This window comes from Gobio gobio, assembly GCF_949357685.1.
Source record: "Gobio gobio genome assembly, chromosome: 8".
NCBI classification, from domain to species: domain Eukaryota; kingdom Metazoa; phylum Chordata; class Actinopteri; order Cypriniformes; family Gobionidae; genus Gobio; species Gobio gobio.
In genome coordinates, this window is record NC_137114.1 from 48,604,108 (window position 1) to 48,623,990 (window position 19,883).

General features: G+C 37.4%; 1 long non-coding RNA gene across 1 annotated transcript; it reads left to right on the forward strand.

Annotated features, from left to right (window-relative positions):
* The first annotated feature begins 9,924 nt into the window (after positions 1-9,924).
* LOC307130004 lies at positions 9,925-19,789 on the forward strand. The gene is made up of 3 exons (XR_013816984.1): positions 9,925-10,416; positions 11,474-11,711; positions 15,424-19,789. It is a non-coding gene; the product is annotated as an uncharacterized lncRNA (long non-coding RNA).
* Positions 19,790-19,883: the final 94 nt, after the last annotated feature.

A 19,883-nucleotide genomic window follows, 5' to 3' on the forward strand; every position in this document is an offset into this window, starting at 1 on the left:
ACGTTTTTGTACTAACTCATCTCTTCTAATGTTTCTTACTTTATTATATGCTTTGTTAATCACACTATTTTTATACCCTAGTTCCTGAAATCTTTGTCATCTCTTGGGCCCTGATGTCAAAATCTTCTTCCTTGTCGCATATTCTTTTCAACCTCTGAAACTTTCCAAAAGGAATGTTATCGGTCATCCATTAAGGATGAAAACTTTCTGTTTTTAATATAGTATTTCTGTCTGTTTGTTTTCTAAAGATAGTGGTATGCCACGCACCATTACTTTCTTTAGAGATTCTTATCAAGTCCAAAAAATTTATCTGAGTGTATAGAAAATCGACTCGACTTCAAATTTGCATTGGTATTATTTAGGTATGAATGAAAGGCTAACAGATCATTCTCCAAACCAGTTCATATAAGAATAATGTCATCTATATATCTACCCCACCACCTCACATACTTAAGATATGAATTTGAATCAGAAAAATCTAATTTATTTTCCCATAATCCCAGAAACAAATTTAGCATAGTTGGGGCAAAACAAGCACCCATAGCTGTACCTTTAATTTGCTTCGAGAATTCATCTTGAAACAAAAAGTTGTTATTCAATGTCAATTTTGCTAATTGTACAATAAAGCATGCAGATGGCCTTTCAGATCTCATATCTAAATAGTGTGATAATGCTTCCAGCCCATCTTTATGATCTATATTAGTGTACAACGATTCAACATCCATAGTCACCAACATAGATGATTCAGTAGTATTTATTTCTTTAATGATATTCAATACATAGTTTCTTGAATGAATGAAGGGAGTTCACTAACCAGTGGTTTAATAAAATAATCGACACATTTTGAAGCCGGCTCTGTAATGGACCCATTACCACTAATTATAGGTCTACCTGGCGGATTTTCACGATTTGTATTGTAAAACCCCGCCCACTGGTCCAATTCTCGGCGTCCAATGGCAGGGAGAAGGTGTTTCTGCGTATCGCTGTCTTTCCTTTTACACAATAAAACAGTTCAATTTAAACACATTCTTTTGTATGTATTTACCTTGTTGTTTCATCTGACTCCATTAAATGAAAAGGTGTTAAATGATTTTGTTAACCATTAACTTTAGATTTATACTTTGTCTTTCGATTTAAATCGTTTATCTTATGTTATACTCAGCATTCAAGATTCCAGTAACGGTTTAGAGTTTCGCACCGGCCGGGTTTACGATCTCTGATACGGACTTGTCAGTCTTGGTCATCAAGGCAGAGGCGACACACTGATATTCTGGACGCCCGTGCAATACGTTGATCATTCCAGAATATTTTTATTCAGTTCCCTTAGATCTGAATTCACTTAATTAATGCAAAACTGTTTCTAATCAGAGGCCATGACCATTATCACAGAATCAAGCGACCAACTTGCTAATTCTAATGATAACTTTTTATAGTCATGCCGTGGTGTCCCACGTATACGTTAATTAGAACAATATTGCAATAATCAGGAATTGAGGTTGCCCTATTTAGATTGGTCTAACAATTTACTATTGTTCTAAACGGAAAGACTTGTTTAGCCTATCAACCTCTACAGTCCAAGTATACGTTACCTAGCGCCAATGTGTTAGTCGGAGCTCTAAAACATCAATCCGGTGTGCTCTTTAAGCTTCACCAAAACCGTGTCTTAGTCCGTGTTAAACTTACCTGAGCAGATATCCGTATTGTTATGGTTATAACATGAAATACTGAGTTAATAACACAAAATACATTGCAGTAAGTTTAAAGCATAACGATTTATTAACCAGGTAAGAAACATCAATCAAAAGTCAACTCAAAGAGTGAAAAGCATCAATCAATCATATACAAAAACAATAATTCAAGAATCAAGGATTCTAGAAATCTTTACCTGGTCATGAAAAACTACACACAAGCAGTGTGGGAAATCTCAGTACAGACTCCACGATTCTTGTATCACCTTCCCTTAAATACCCAGATAATTCAATAAGACCACAAATGGTGGTGTTTGAGGTTATAATTAGATTTTGGTCCCTCATCCAGGGGGGTCACAAATGGGCAACCAGGATCTGTGTTTGAATGGGTTCTAGACATCTGCAAAGGAGGGCACTTATTTACATACAGGAGGCACTTGAGTAGATGATCTGTGGGGGGTCACCTTTTGGTGAGACATAGTATTTTTATCAACTTGCATAACTTCTTGGAGGTTTGCATTATGATTAGGAGAATGAGACCATTTTACCAGACGCACTGATACGTTTCAAATGATACTAAACATGCATAGTTACACATTGTATACATTTAACGTTGCATAGATTTTGTATGAGTTTTCAGTGTGGGTGAGAGTGAGTTATACAGAGGGTGCTGTGCAGGGTGTGAATATGTGGTGTGTGTGTCTCAGTGTGATGTGTCTCGGGTGGGGCTGTTGTGTATTTGGGGAAGTGTTCAAATGGTAATCTTTGGGAAAGTCCTTTGTTTCCGGGAAATCACAGTTTCTCTGTTCAGACTGAACGGCATCTCTCGCCCCAGACCGATCGGCACCACCTTACAGTATGTACTTTTGGAAGCATATAGAAGGTAGGGATCCGGATCCTAGGGTCTTTACAGAAGAGAAAATCACACTAATTTTTTTAGATCCAACCCTCATCCATAGCATGTGCTAAAATGTCAGTGAGTTCATTTTTGGTTCTTTCTATTGGATTGAATTTTAGCCATTGGTAATACTCACAGTTCTGTAGTTGTCTCAAGGCTTCTTCGATGTACTGATCTCTGCCCCATATAACAACTGCACCTCCTTTGTCCGCTCTTTTTAATTACAAGATCATCATTATTAGAAATCCAGTCCAAAGCTTCCATTTCTTCTTTTGAAAGGTTATATTGTTTTCGTCTTTTTGAAGCAAAAATCTTGTCAATTTCATGCGTTACTTTCTTGTAGAAGGAATTCAACGTTGGATTGTATGTAGGGTGACCACCCGTCCCGCTTTGAGTTGTACCGCACAGCATTTTCACCCCTTGTCCCGCACGCCGCATATTGAGAAAATGTCCCGCATTTTCATCAGTCTGTTGGTTTTTAATTTATTATCATATAACGCATGCGTTCTTTTGCCTTTTTAAGAAAGCGTTTCATTTATTCTTTTTGCGGCATCGTTTTTCACCTAGACATATTTAACAGCGCTTCGTCAGACGTAACATCCCGCCTTTCACAATCCTATCCAATGGTTGAAAAGAAAGGAGTAAACACGGTCGCTATAGGTTGTGACGGCTGTCAATCAAAATGTGGAGCGGATTCATTCCATGTACAAATGGATAATTCGGTAAATTGGTTATATTCTTAATATATAATATAATATATAAGACTGTCAATGAACTAATTTCATGTTGCTTTATAATTTATTTGTTCATTATTGGACTTGGTCAGATCTGCTGCCTGCTGCCTTTGGGCTCAGTGATGTTGAATTTAAATGACATGTACAATGTTACATTGTGATGTAATGGTGTTTTCTGGAAGGGACTAAAGAACAAAGTATTTTTATCATCAGAAAGGCAGAATACATATGTTTTTATTAAGTTAGATAGATATTGTGTAACAGTTTCAGGTTATGTTTTAGTGTCGGTAACATGTCCCACATTGTCCCACACAAACTTAGTAATTGTCCCACATTTGGTTTGTTTGATGGTGGTCACCCTAATTGTATGTACCTGGCATAAATGTTGACTTCGGTTTAAAAGATGTAATCTTCTTGTCGTAAGGACGAGGAGCTGCTTCAGATGTATAATACCAAGTTTTTAATTGAAGACTCCGATGAAACTTTAAAAGGTCCACTTTCGTCTGGAATTCTTTGGCTGTGTTTATTGGGGCATAAGTCAGACCTTTTGACAAAACAGAGATACAACTTGTCGGTAGGATGACATTTGAAATATTGATCACTTCATCTCCCTTGTTTTAAATTATTAAGTGAAATTCATAAGTTTAAGACTGGTCTATTCTTTCTTTATATACTACTTCAGACATGTAACATATCCACGTTTATACATGTCTGTAGTGTGTGCTGTATGTGTGAAGCTTTTAGGAATCTTATCCAAGATGTGGGCTACTCAATATTGGTCAATCGTATCCGACATAAAGGATGAAACTGTGGCCACACAAACATAATTAATTTAAGTAGCGTGTCGAATCATGATTTGGATTGCGTGCGAAACTGCTGAAATCACGTGACTTTGGCGCTCTGACCGCTGAATCGACTTGCTCGATACGCTCAGAAGCTTCATGAAGCAGTGTTTTGAAATCAGCCATCACTATATAAGTCATTATTTAGTTTTTTTGGTGCACCAAATATATTCTTGTGGCTTTATAATATTAATATTGAACCTCTGTACTCACATGAACTGATTTTAAACATGTTTTAGTACATTAATGGATCTTGAGAGAGGAAATGTCATTGCTGCCTATGCAGGCCTCACTGAGCCATCAGACTTCAACACAAATATCTTGATTTGTTTTCCTAAGATGAACGGAGGTCTTACGGGTGTGGAACGGCATGAGGGTTTGTCATAAATGGGGCTGGGCGATATGGCCAAAAAGCAGGGCCGTGCAGATAGTTCTTCAGAGGCAGGGGCTCAAATGTAAAAAAGGGGCAATATGTAAATATATATATTTTAGGGGTGTAACGGTACACAAAACTGACGGTTCGGTACGTAGCCTACCTCGGTTTTGAAGTCACGGTTCGGTACGGATTCGGTACAGCAGTTTTACAAAATTGCTTTTAATTCAACAGTGGTTTAATGAAAAAAAAATTGTGTCTGTCCTTAAATGAATTCAGTTATAACTAAAAGTTTCTTAAAGATAATGCTGTAAACTATATAGGGAGCCCTTACATATTGCTATTAAAGATGAACAATAGAGCCCAAACTATTAGCCTAAATTCATTTGCTATTTATTTTTAGATATAATAATCAACACTCATAAGCTTCACAGAAGGCAGTTTTTGCATTAATATCTAAATCTAATTATTATAATTTTTTCTCCAATTCGTTGTTGAAATATAATAATTTAGTGGCTGTAATTTTCATGACAGGTTTATTTAAACATACATTAAATAAACAAGACATCACTACAGGCTAAGTGGTAATGAATATATATAGGCTAATATAACGAATATATAGGCTAATATAGTGCATGTATTCAGTGAAAGAGTTAATCTCTCTAGTGAACTCAGCTGTGGACACTGAATGACTTCTGAGGTAAATGTGATTCTACATGACATTTTTTACAAGCTGTTTTATTGTCTTTTCGCGGTTGAAACACCGATGGAGCGATTACACAACATATGATACGTTTCAGTAAGTTGTAATGTATCCTCAACATACCTTTAGATATTAATTTCTTTAGGAAGAGATGATCGCGTTCACTCGCGCTGCCGCTTGAAGTTGAACAGATACGCGTCAATCTGTCACGTCACATAATAGAGCGTTAAAACGGCATTTATCGTTTGAATTTCGTGATAAAATGGACTGAATATTTATACATGCCCAATGGAATTTTAACTTGCTTTGCCAGATCACGATTGGTTGGTGCCGATGACATGATGACAAACGGGCATTGGTGAATTGTGTAATACTTTAAAATATATAATATATAGATTTGTAATTCAACACATTAGCTCTGATTATGGAAAAAAAAAAATATTGGTTTACTTTTTTTCCCGTAAGGCCACACACTCTCTGAAAGGACCATATTTGGCTCGAGAGCCGCTTCCGAACAGTGGAAAATCAGCTGTCAATCAAAACGCACTCAACCCATAGCAACGCGTTATGGCAACGCCTCAACAGAAATTGTCCGACTTTTGAGCCGTTCGTTATTCATGTATACATTGTCATCAATTTCATGTTATAATAATCACATTTATTTAGTTTTATTGACCACGATATTATCATTGATGTGTCTGAGAGGGGCACTTTTGATTCATTTTGAAAAAGGGCAGGGGCTCGAGCACCCAAAGCCCCCCCCTCTGCACGTGCCTGCCAAAAAGTGATCTCGATAAAATCTTTTCATATCAGTCGATATTGATAATTATCACGATAAATGTCAAATATTCCTTTCTTTCAAATTTCATCATAGGTGAAAGTTGTAGAAACCAGACTGTTAATTGTGGTTTTAAACTACTTTTTATTGTCAGAATATGACAAATACTTCACGTTTTTGAATTCCTTACACTTTTCCAATAATTTTTCCTCAACAAAATACATTTCTTAACAGAAAAAAATGAATGTCTTAGTTTCTGCATGTTCTAACGGGTGATAATATTTCTAGTCATGAAACAGGTTTGTGTTGCCTAACTTTGGCACATATTTCACACTTTATTGAAAAGACACGTTCAGTTTTTAATTGTATTGTCTGTTCTCTAACTGAACAAAATTATATTATTACTATGAATATCAAAACTATGGTGGGGGCGGTGCTGCGGTGGGCAAATGATAACCAGTAGCCGTGGCTTTGGGAGTGGCCTCGTTGGGCCACAAAACAAGTGCATTCTGGGAGTTGTTGTCTTTCATCCACCTGAGACGAGAAATACATTTTCTGTCTTTTCTCAGTCTAGAAGGCACCAAATTCAAACATTATTTCACATTTCTACTACATAAATGACCCAGTTTAAATACACTTTCATCTTGCCAGTGCTGAAGTACCCCTTTAATGAGTGAGTGTAACTTGTTTAAAGCTACACTGTGTAACTTTTTTAGTCTATTCTTAGCTAAAAACACTTAGTTCTTTCAAAAATATATGTGCTCATTAATGTATATTTACTTCTTTCAAGTAATAAAGTATTCTCGTAAGTTTATAATATGCCATTGAAAATACATAAGGTAATGGGATCTAACGGTGGTCGCAATGTTGCCCCTCCATCTTGAAAGTACATTAGCCAAAGAGGGACATACCCGTAAATTCAAGCTTCGCCTTTGGCGTTTTAACCGGTTTTAACACTGTGCGCGTCAACTTGTTCAGACTTGTCTGGTGCATGCGCAGAGAGTTTTCATCTCAGCAGCTCCAGTAACAGAGTTATACGGAGTTTTCCTGGCTTGTTTATTCCTCAAAAGTCTGTTTTTCCTTGTGTGGTATTTCTGTGCGTTAATAACTCCGTAAGTAATAATAGTTATTGTCATTGTGGATGTGTTTCAGAGTGTGTCATCATGTAATTCAGTTGATGTTACCTCAGAAGTATTTTTGTGTCAACATACAATAGCGTAATGCTCACCTATATTTGAATAGTCATTCAGTTATTAACAATGTTTATTCGTTTATAGAAAATATTTGCTTGTAATGTATGTTGATGGAAATATGTATCAGGTCTGATCGGCATATTAACACTTGTTATACAGAGCTAAACCTGCGCACACACTTTTGTAACCGGACACCGCTTGTTAGCAGCGGCAGCTCCGCTCCTTTTAATGCAGCTGCATTTAGCGCCTATATGTGGTACAATAAGCTCTGGTTTACGGTTACATTATACAAATGTAACTTATAAGTATAGTTATACAGTTCTTAACTTTGTATATTCTGTCATGTCATTATCATGTATATTTACCATCCTAATTTGTTCTCTCACAGAAACCACATTTATGTACATATCCATGCAAACCTGTTTATGCCTTGCAATTGGATGACTGAATAAACATTACTATCATCAAAGTTCACTCTGGATTAGCTGCAGTTCTTTCTAGCCGAATAATTAGGCCAGTTGAGTTCCAACCATCCCACTGCGCACAGAATATCCCACAGGCACCGTGTCGAATGTGGACGAGGTCGAACTGGAAGCCATATTAATCTTGGACTAAATCGGCCACCGTAGGAGTTAAAACGAAATCGGAATTGAACAGAACAGAAACTAAAATTCACTGGATGGTCATATACAAGTTCACCACTAGATGGGGGAAAATATCACACAGTGTAGCTTTAACTAAAGCAAAATCAAGATGCCATGAGACTGCTAGCGAACGTTAGCGTTGTTCGCGCCAGATTGCAATGGTGCTACGTTGATGTTGACTTAACTCTTTAAATAGTGATCAGGCTTGCTTATAATTTTACTGTTTTTAACATAACATGTTATTGATAATACACCACATACAGTAGTATATGTATAACTATACATTGTATTTATAATTTTTTTTGTGAATTTCTGATTGGACGGGCCACAGCTCCGCGCCTGCTTAAATTAATGATGTTTGTGTGGTCACAGTTTCATCCCTTATTTCGGATACAATTGACCAATATTGAGTAGCCCACATCTTGGATAAGATTCCTAAAAGTTTCACACATATAGCACACATTACAGACATGCATAAATGTGGATATGTTACATGTCTGAAGTAGTCTATATGGAAAGAATAAACCAGTCTTAATCTTATAAATGTCACTTAACAATTTAAAATATAGTGAGTAAATAACATGCAGCTAGAATTAACAAATGTATCTTTAATATTTAAATACAGCAAAGGTATACAGGCTCCACTGATGATATCAGTAACAGGCTCAAATATGTAATTGATTTTTGTGTCATTTTTGCTAAGTGTCCAAATGAAAGATAACTACAATGGAAATCTAAAGATTTATCTAAATTTTACGTTAATGTTAACGTTACCTCAGTAATGTTACAGCTCACCGGAGATTGTCAGCAAATGAACCAAACGCTGCATTAAATTGAACAAATGTTACAAAACCTTGAAAAGACAATAGATAAAGTGACAATTAACATAGCATGCAAAAAATGATGACTCAAATAAAATTTATAGCTCTTACCTTTTCTTCTGAGAACTCCCGCTGGTAGTCGACCATTAGAGCAAAATGAGGCGCATGCGCAGTAGTCCAAAGTCTGTGCGCACAAATGATGACGCAGTTCTTAACGTCATACATCTAGCCATTTTTATTAAAAAAATGTTTTAATAATTTTCCTTATTCCCTGCCCTAGCGTATGATGCTCTGTGCAATGTCCAAAACTTGGTACTTCAGGCACTTTCTGTGTTTTTCTCTGCCTCCTCAGTTTTGGATAAAAGTGTCTGCTAAATGCATAAATGTAAATTTATATTTACATTTTTATTTGATGTACATTTAAATGGTATAATTGTCATATTAAACTTGCATAAAATTACAAAAAAAACAATTAACAAATAATTTAAAAAAAATTACATTTGTGAGGATTCTTCTGACTGCACAGTGATCAATCGCTCTGTATTTTGGGGACATCATGTGTGGACAAAAGTGATTAACGTGGAAAACACAGATAATTCATGTGTTTTTTCCTGTAAGGGTTTAAAATACTTCTAACACATTTTAAATGATGGATACAAAATCTAGTTTAGGTTTTGATCACTACTATGCTATGTTCCATCCACATTTGTATTTTGTCTATGTAGGCTACTATACGATTGAAAATGTATTTTCTTTCCTCTGAAATACATTTTGAAATATATTTTGGTGTATGAAGGCTGGAACCAAATATATTTTCACTTTCAAAAATATATTTCATCAAACTTATCGATATATTTCACTGTTTACAACATACATTTACCATATATTTAAAATATATTTTGGCCAGAATTTGTGGGGACAACAATGAGGACAAAATCATATGTGGATACCCGGATCTGTAAACGCTCTACTCAATTTGAGCTATACATAGCCTATTGAGACTACATGTTAGTCAAAGCCAGCAAATTGAGCTTATTCGCCATATTTTAAAACAATCCATGTCAGCCATTTCACAACGAGACGAGCCGGCTGGCAGAAGCCCCTCCCATGGTTGTCTGTTGTGTAGTGAATGTCACGTGCGAATGAAGCAAGTAAACTCAAAATGTTCAAGCCTCCAACTTATGACTAACATACAGCAGATAAATGGCTATACACCTGTCACTCGAAGTGGCCACGCCCTTAATTATGCAGAACTTTAATGCTTTATATAATGTAAGCGAATGAGTTATAAAAAAATTCACCCCCCTCACAGTTGTCATGAAGGGCAAAATTACCCTTATAGACCAAAACCACAATTTGTACCAGGCTGTAAACATATTTTATTCTGATGCAAAGTTGGCCATTTTAACATGGGGCTCAATGAGATTCTGCTCCCTTCTGGAGCCTGTCCCTAGCGGCCAGTCGATGAATTGCAGTATATGGCACTTCCGTATTGGCTTCAAGAGAAACTGTGGGAGGCCGCTTGGTTTATACCCATCTCAACCTTGATTCTGGGACCGCGCCTGTTTAAGAATATGCGGCCCCTTTAAGAATAATGACGCACACTGAGCATGCGCAGAAGAGAGAAGCGCCAAGCGCGAGAGACGACATGAGAGCTGAGAGTACGAAGCTGTTGACGATCGTGAATGAAGGACAAAAATGTGGAATATTTCTTTCAGATGCCTTATATTTCCAGTCTGCAGGTGAGAGATGTTTCTTGGATTACAGAGTTTAACATGAATCAGCTCCAGAGTTTACATGTTTAGGACCAATGTAATGAAATGCGTTGTGTTTCCCGTTTTAGAGTGTTAAAATATCCTCTTGGGATCCAGGAATAGACTTTTGTCTTCTGTGGACATGATATTTTAGTGAATTTCTCTGACGTCATACATGTCACAGTTTGGATGCCGTGACTTTACTGAGATACCAAATGTTTGAAAGTTTCACAATTAAATAGTGATCAAATTTTGCACTCTTATGGAAATATTTTGTAATTATAATTTAAATCTGACACTTTTTTTTTTGTTTGTCATTTGTAAATTGTTTGTCATAAATCAACATCTCAGGGAAATGTTATCAAATCAAAATATGAGTTTCTTTTATGAAAAAGGACAGATTTCATACATGTCCACTGTAGAGGAAACCAGGACTTAAATCACAAGTGAATAGAGGAAGAAATTATATTGCAATATTCCTATGAAATATTAGATATTATTATGAAAATCTTGCCAATTACTACTCTAATCATTACACTTATTTTTTTTTTTCATTACTTGTTTCATCAAGAGCACATTCATATGCAAAGTAGATACATTGTATATAATGGGAAAACCCGCTTATGGACATTTTACATGCATATTGCATAAAAGAAAAATTATATATCAAATCATTCTGTTATATCTTTCATAACATAGTTGAGAATCATCTTTGTACAAATTTCGGTATAAAAAATTCAGTCTCAGTTGTTGACACCAATAAAATGTGCTTAATGTGCCACTTTACAGAAGATCTCAGACATCAGCATAATGAATGAGGTGAAAACAGGGAACTTTTGGAGACAAAGAGGCTTTTCAGCAGCTCAGCTAAACATGATGGTCCTGTTGTTTCTCTCAGACTTTGTACAGGAGTTGAATAAACCTGATTTTAAATACAATTAATATCTAACTTATATCAAAATACTCCATATTCCTGACAGAAAACGTGTGTTCACCTGTAAAGTAACCCTGTGTAAATTCAGTAACTTATCTTTGATTTGTCCAGATCTGGTCCTGTGGGCGTCAGTATCTCACAGTGATCACAGTTCACACCTGCAGTGAAGCCCCTCCCACAACAATTCACCAATCACATCACATCATCCTACAAGAGGAGGACAAACTCCAGGTGTAGCAGCTGAAATCTGTGTGACTGTTAAAGATGGAGTTTATTAAAGAGGAGATTGAAGACATGAGTTATCCAGATCCATCCAGAATAAAACATGAAGATACTGAGGAACAAATAGGTTGGTGTCCATTCTTGATTCTTCATTATTGACTTCTTTAGTAGCTGTGAAATAATAATCAGTATATGGATGATAAATGATAGAGAAATGCATCTAAATGATCATAAGCAGTGGTGGATGTACTTCAGTAAAAGTACATGTATTCTATTAAAATATTACTCCAGTAAAAGTATTAAAAGGGATAGTTCACGCAAAAATGTAAATTCTGTCATTAGTTGAAGACATAATCAAGTTTTTGGGTTGATTCATGGTCTGTTGTGGTAATTTGTTAATGCTTGAACACTGACAAATTTACTTTTAATATTCAATGGTTGAAGGGTGAGTAGAATAATGTCACATTGTACCCAGTTTGTCAATGCTTATTGCATTTATAGAGCACACCTTTCGCTGATTGTTTACAGTATAACAGAAGTTACACCCATAATTCATGCAAAGCGTCATGAGGTGTAGGAAAAAGGTGGATAGCAGTTGTAATAGGGCTGGGCGATATGGCTGTAAACTCCACGAGCAAACTCCGTCCGCGGGAGGGTGTGTGCTTTCGCGCTTTGGCTGGCGCCGAGCCAGAGACAGACGCGCTCAGCGCTCGTCACATATCTAACTATTAAGTGTTTTCAAACACATCATGTTTATTTTAGGTTTCAGACATTTAAATGCTCATAAGCACTAGCAAAAAAATATACACTGATGTCTATGGAAGCGGCAATAACAATCCTTTCAGACAGTTATAATTTGACTACGTGTTTTATTCATATCAGATACACATTATATAGTAACTATATAGTTTACTCTATTCTTTTCCCAGTTCAGCGGTCACTTACTTTCATGTATTTCGTGAGACGTGGACAAGTTACGTGTTGTAAATCCGACGTATCCGATTCTCTGAGGTGCATGGCGAAGCCCATCGCTCATTATAGATCAACTAACACACATTCACTCACACATATTTGAAAATCAGAATATCAGACAGTTTCTGACATAGTTAATTAGTTTGTGAATATTTTTAAGAAAAAAGAAAAAAATGAAATAAACCTGATACGGCTGATCTGTCATATGAGAAGCATGATGCGTCACCATGGAAACAATAAGGTGTTGCGTTCTAAAATATTTAATCAGAGAATATAGTCATAGTTCTGCAAAATAAGGCTGAACCTTGAAGCTGGTTCGTAGCATACCAAGAATACCGACTAGAGGTTGACCGATATATATCGGGTTGATATTTGTCATTTTTTAATATATCCGCATCGGCCGATATCCGTGTTTAGTAGGGGTGCTCCGATTGATCGGCAACCGATCTCGATCGGTCGATAATCGCTTTGGGATGATTGATCGGCGGTCTCCAAAAAGGCCGATCTCATGAACCGATCTCATGCTGACGACACATAAACCCGCACCTGCCGTGAGAGCTAGGGCATGATATGCAGCGACACCGTCTCATTCTCTTTCCAGCGCGGGTAAAATAATTATAATGCTGAAGGTGAGGTACAATTCATATTTCTATATAAAAATAACTTGCGCAGTCATTTGAAAACTTTCTGTGAGACGCAAGTCAAACAGCGCGAGTGAATCACCGCGTGCGCGCGCTCTCTCTCTCCCTTTCAAAATGCTCAAATGGCTTCACATCATCGCATCTGCACTAAAATTGAGCTGCACAGTTGACACAGGATTTGCCACTTTGCACAATCGAGGCAGTGTCGCATCGTCACTAAAGTTTACCATTTGCATTTATTTTTAAGTCTTGCCAGTGTTCAAACCGCTCAGCACTCGCACGCTCTCCAGACCGTGCACGCGCGCGCACGCACACACGCCATCTCACAAAAAGCTTGCGAGTACAAATTGCGCTGAAATGGTCAGATACACACAAATGTATGTACTAAATGACCGTCTTGACGAGTGCACGTAAACCCCGTCGTAACTCGCGAGTGAACGTTTGTGCAACTGCATGTAACTGTAACCGTGTTCGCTCTTAAAGTGACAGCAGCGTGATTGAGGGCGAGGGCTATGTTACTCCGCCCCGCTCACAGACAGCACTGTGCTCGGAGACAGACTCCTGGAGACACACTCGTCCTAACTCCTGGAGCAGCTCAGAACAGTGTATGACAGGCTAGCCTTGTTTATACTCGACGTGTCCGCGAGAGTGTGCCCGGCAAAAATTATGTCAACATGGACTTGGCGGTCGTGCGCGTTGAGCCCAGTCATCGGAGACACGCGGAAAGTATAAACAAGGCTGAAGCAACCTCAAACGCAAGCAAAAGCACCCTCAGTTGATACTGTAATATACTGGCGAAACAGAAACAAACATGTGCAGATTTGCACATTTGTGTTTGCGCTCTGGAGAGCGCCATCTATTTACATGTTTTGCAGCAGTGAGTAATGTAGCCAGATCTCTTGAACGTGATCCAAGTTTTTAATCAGTGCTGAGTTAATGCAGGCTCGCGAAACTCGAAGCTATACAACAGTCTATAAAATCCATTGAATAAAACTATTGCTTTTCATGCTGTTAAGAGGACTAAATATAAATGCCACTCTGTAAAATACTTATTTTTTAAAATAATTTTAATACCGTGCAGTGTACAAAATTAAGATTCGAGAGATGGTTCATGTCAGTGTTCAATAAATGAAGTTAAGTTTAGAAATGTTGTGCATCCACTTATTATTAATGTGACATTTTAGTATGCCAATGAAGGAGAAAACTTCAAGATCTCAGCCCTAAAAATCAGCAGCACATAGCCATCGGCTGACCCTGACTTCTAAAAATCGGCATTGGCTATAGAAAAACCCATATTGGTCGATCTCTAATACAGACTGCTTTGCTGTTATTAGTACAGTGACTGTTATTTAGTGTTAATTTAGGCCTATTGTAGTTGGGTTAGGTGTAATTATTTTATATTTTTATATTTAAGTATACTTGAAACTTGTAATAAATTGTTAAATTAAAATCCTAAGTGTTTATGGCATTCTTCTTTCAGATTAATAAAATTGGAGTTCTATTAATAAATGTCTTGACTTTTCAAAGCTTTATAATGGCAGTGAAGGGTTGTTTCTGTTTTGAAGTCCATAAAAGTGCTTCTATCCATCATATAACAGCTCCACACGGCTCCGGGGGGTTAATAAAGGCCTTCTGAAGCAAAGTGATGCGTTTGTGTAAGAAAAATATCCATATTTAAAACTTTATAGACTAAAATAACTAGCTTCCGGCGGTACACGAGTCGCTCTATCATCTGAGGTTCTGCGTTCGTCAAAACGCATGCTTCACGGGTTCAAGGGTTACTTTTCCGTCGTATTGTGTACTGAAATCTGCCGGAAGTAATTAAAATTATAGGCTAATTACAATTTTTGGGTGAACTATCCCTTTAACTGGAGACTCGCTCTGAACGGATGATTCTGTGAGTTGTTAACTCGAGAACAGCTGCAATCAGATCAGTGTAATCGCAATGAAACGTTCGGGGCGTACAATTGAACTAAAAAGTACAATATTGTAAAAAATTTTTTAAATAAAAATACTCGGATACTTGAAAAATTTACTTAAGTAATGTAACAATGTAAAAATACATTGTTACTGTCCACCACAGATCATAACTTGGTTTTAATCGTATTGCACATCAAAGATACTTGATACTCACACAGAAATGTATGTCTTGTTTTCTGCTGAGTGTTTTTAATTTTCACATTTAACCTCATTGAACTAATTCTGACAACTTTATGTTTATTTTAGATCAGATGGAGGTGAAGGAGCAACAACACAAACTAAATGATGTAAAGAAACTCTGTGACATCAAAACTCAAAGAACAAAAGCTAATAAGCTGCACACCTGCTCTCAGTGTGGAAAGAGTTTCACACATAAAGGAAACTTTTGCAAACACATGAGAATTCACACTGGAGAGAAACCGTATACATGCACTCAGTGTGGAAAGAGTTTTAATCAATCATCAAATCTCAGTTACCATCTGCTCCATCACTCTGGAGAAAAACCATTCAATTGTGATCAGTGTGGTAAAGATTTTACTTCATCATCATATCTAAAATCACACATGAAAGTTCATTCGGAAGAGAGACCTCATGTGTGTTCTCTCTGTGGAAAGAGTTTTTCACGACTGGATCATTTTAAAGACCACCAGAAAACACATGATGGAGTGAAAGATCATGTGTGTTGTGACTGGGACCTGTTTACATTTCACTGCCAGTTGTATATTGTGTATATAACTGTGTATGTGACAAATAAAACTCTTGAATCTTGAATCTTGACTGTGGGAAGAGCTTTACTACAACTTGTGAACTGAAACGGCACCAGAGAATTCATACTGGAGAAAAACCTTACAAGTGCTCATACTGTGACAAGAGATTCACTCAGTCTGGACACCTGAAATCACATGAGCGAGTTCATACTGGAGAGAAGCCATACTACTGCACTCAGTGTGAGAAGAGTTTCAAAGATCCAACAGGTTTCAGAAAACATCTGATCCGTCACTCTTGAGAAAAACCATTCAACTGTGATCAGTGTGGGAAAGATTTTATTTCATCATTGCATCTAAAAGAACACTTGGAGGTTCATTCAGTTGACCGTGGATATATTTAGTAGTGAGAAATTTTCACAAATGGACTTATTGCACAGGTGGCAACCTATCACAGTACTACGCTTGAATTCACTGAGCTCCTGAGAGCGACCCATTCTTTCACAAATGTTTGTAGAAGCGTCTGCATTATGCCAAATTCAGACTGCCCGATTTTGACTTGCCGACAGGTTTTGCGAAATCACTGACAAATACCTGAAATCTTTGGCAAATCGGTGCTCGTGCATGGGTGACGTCACATGGTGTGAATGATCAAAGACGCGATCAGAGAGAATCGCAGACGCCCGCAAGATATTTGGCATGCTAAATATCTGGACCTGTCAGTGATTCAAACTCCTGCTGTGTGAAATGTGTTCTGACTGAAAATACATCGGCGATGACCGACAGCCAATGAGAGAGCAAAATACTGGGCAGCGGGAGGTTCGGGGAGGAGTTATAGACCATAATATCCGTATTTTAATAGATACATTTACAATTACATCAAACAGAAACCAAGCACAAACATTTACATGACCAGCTGCAACAGCAGCAAGGTGCAAAATTATTTATTTACCTCAAACTCTCTCTGCATTGTTCCCTGTGTCTCCAACCATTTCCTCCACCGTAATCTTTTTTCTTTTTCTCCTTTTCGCTGAAAATCAGCGCACAGACCATTTGGATTGCAAGCTTTCTGCAGTCTACATTTTTTAATAACAATTCCAGTCTCACATGAGAACTCATGCGTGATCTCGTGTTGTTTCCTTGTCACTTCTCGCGCGTGTTTGCTTATGAAACGTAGTTTGCGGAGCTGTCGCCGATTTTTCCTCTTGTACAGTCATGCAGTGTGAAAACCCCTGTCGCCGATCCATCGTGAAGTGTGAACACAGCAGTGACTGAATGCTACCACAGATAGTCATGCAGTGTGAATAGAGCAGTGATTCGACCAGTTTGAAAATCGTGCAGTCTGAACTCGGCATAAGTGATGTTCAGTTCTTGAACAAATTAAACAAACTGAATCGAACGTTAGTTCTGGGATGATGACGCAAGATGCAAAAGCCGAAGTAGCACATCTGACTCAAAAAGAGCTGAATGAGCCGGTTCATGCCGAAGTTTGCCGAGGATTCTGATGAGATTGAGTTGGCGATGCAAGCCTGAGGCATGTACTGGAAATATGCTTATGACTACTAAATAACATAAGTTATTAAATAACATTTTATTAAAACCTGCAAAAACCTTTCTGTCGAGAAATGTTAATACATTTTACTATAGTTTATTGTACAAGCAGATTATATTTTAAATTGTTAAGTGAAATGTATAAGTTTAAGACTTGTAATCCACGTTTATACATGTCTGTAGTGTGTGCTGTATGTGTGAAACCTTTAGGAATCTTATCCAAGATATGGGCTACATAATAATGGTCAATCGTATCAGACATATAGGATGAAACTGTGACCACACAAACATCATTATTTAAGTGAATGAAAGGCAATAATCAGCAAAATGCGCTCATGCAAATAACTTGATTCGATTGTTTCAATATGCATTGACACATATTACTTTATTTGATTGTTTCTTTGACATAACATGACTCTGAGGCCCCGTCGAAATAAAGCCAGAGCTTTCCCTATCCAATCTTTTTTTTTCCCCTCGTTTCAAGAAATACACTCGGGAGCACTGAAACCGACTCAAAACGATGTAGTATACAGGCCAGTATGTGGCGCTGTAATTCTGCCACAGAGATACACTAAAAACGGAGAAGAAGAGTTGTGGCTAGAAGGGGTACAGCAATGGTAGGAACTGAGGCAAAATCTCACAATACAATAACAATAAATAAATTTGCTAAACCCTAAACCTACCCTTACAATAATGCAAATACAGTAATTAAAGGATTAGTTTACCTCAAAATGAAACATATCTGATAATTTACTCACCCCAATGCCATCCAAGATGTCCATGTCTTTCTTTCTTCAGTGGAAAAGAAATAAAGTTTTTTGAGGAAAACACTTATCTAGCGAAACGATCAGTCATTTAAAAAAAAAAAATCAAATGTATATACTTTCTAACCACAATTGATCGTCTTGTGCTGGTCTGCAACTAGCCAGGCATTACGTAATGTCCGTCGAAAAGGTTACACCGAACGTGGGCTGAAATACTGCCCCATTGTTTAAAAGTTTAGAGAAGGAAGATAGTTCAAATTTTATTGTATGCTGAATGACATATTTAGTATTTAACTTATCATTGTTTTACCTGTTTTGTTAAAAAAGCGTTTGTAATAGTCTTCGAACGTTCGCTTTGTAAACAATTGGGCGGTACTTCCGCCCACGTTCGGCATGACCTTTTCAACGTACGCTACGTAATGCCTGGCTCATTGCAGACCAGCACAAGACGATCAGTTGTGGTTAGAAAATATATACATTAGAATTTTTTTTTTAGAAAATGACAGATCGTTTCGCTAGATAAGACCCTATTCATCAGCTGGGATCGCGCACTACCATTTTAAGCACTTCAAGTTCAAAGCCCTTTGAAACTGCATTGCTGTGGACGTTCAATTGAACGTCTGTATTGGTTGCAATTGAAGTCCATTGTGTGGATCATTGGGCTGATTGGGTGGGCCTTACAATGTGAAAAGCTTGGAAATACCTAAAGTGTTAAATCTTCACCAGTCAACAACTCTTAAGCCGTGTTTCCACCGCAGGAACTTTGGGGTGCTACTCGTTTTGTTTCGACCGCAGGAACCAGGGTCTAAATGAAGGGGTCCAGGTAAATGTTTCCCCCTCCAAACGGTCCTGCTCGCGAGGTAGTACTTTTTCAAAGTTCCAAAACTTTCGGGGGTGGGACTCGGGCGCTGAACATGCTGATTGGTTGACTCTACGCAGCATTTTATTTCAACCGGCATTTTTAAAAGTCTTTTGCGAGGTTTGTTCTGTGTTCAGTAAATATCAGTCTTGCTCTTTCTGTCCGATGGCATGCGTTGTCTCCTCAATCGCACGGTCAATGTCCATAATAGCTGATTAAAACATACGTTGTCTTATTTTAAATCTTGCTTTATGAGCTTTCAGAATACGCTTTAGTATCAGTGCTCGTCTCTTTTTTGCTGTTTTGTTAATTACATCTTTAGTAAACCAATACATAACTATCAAAAGCAGCACTGCTTGCATCTCCTCCATACTTGTTATTGTTGCAGACAGTATAGCACAAAAATGATTACTGTCCGCCGGTGACTGGGAGGTACAGCTGCGTGCAGTCCCATGTCTCTGGACTAATTTGCCTAATCTTCACGGTACTTTAGACCACAGTGGAAACGCAGACAGTAGCAGGTCTGGGGGAAAAAAGTTCCGGGTACAAATTGTTCCGGGTAATTTCGTTGGAAACGGGGCTTTACAGTGCAAAGTTTTTCTCTACAGACAGTTTATTTCTGTCAGGATGGACTGTGTGCTTAATATGTTTTTTATTGAATTGGATATGTTCATGTAATTTACTTATTTACAAAGTGCACTAGATTGTGTTCTAATTGTACTTGCAATTATGAGAAATAAAACAGAAACAAAAATTTGTCTTGATCAATCTATTTAATGACAGAGAATTAGTTGTATACTTTAGTTTTAATCACATTAATGAGTTTAA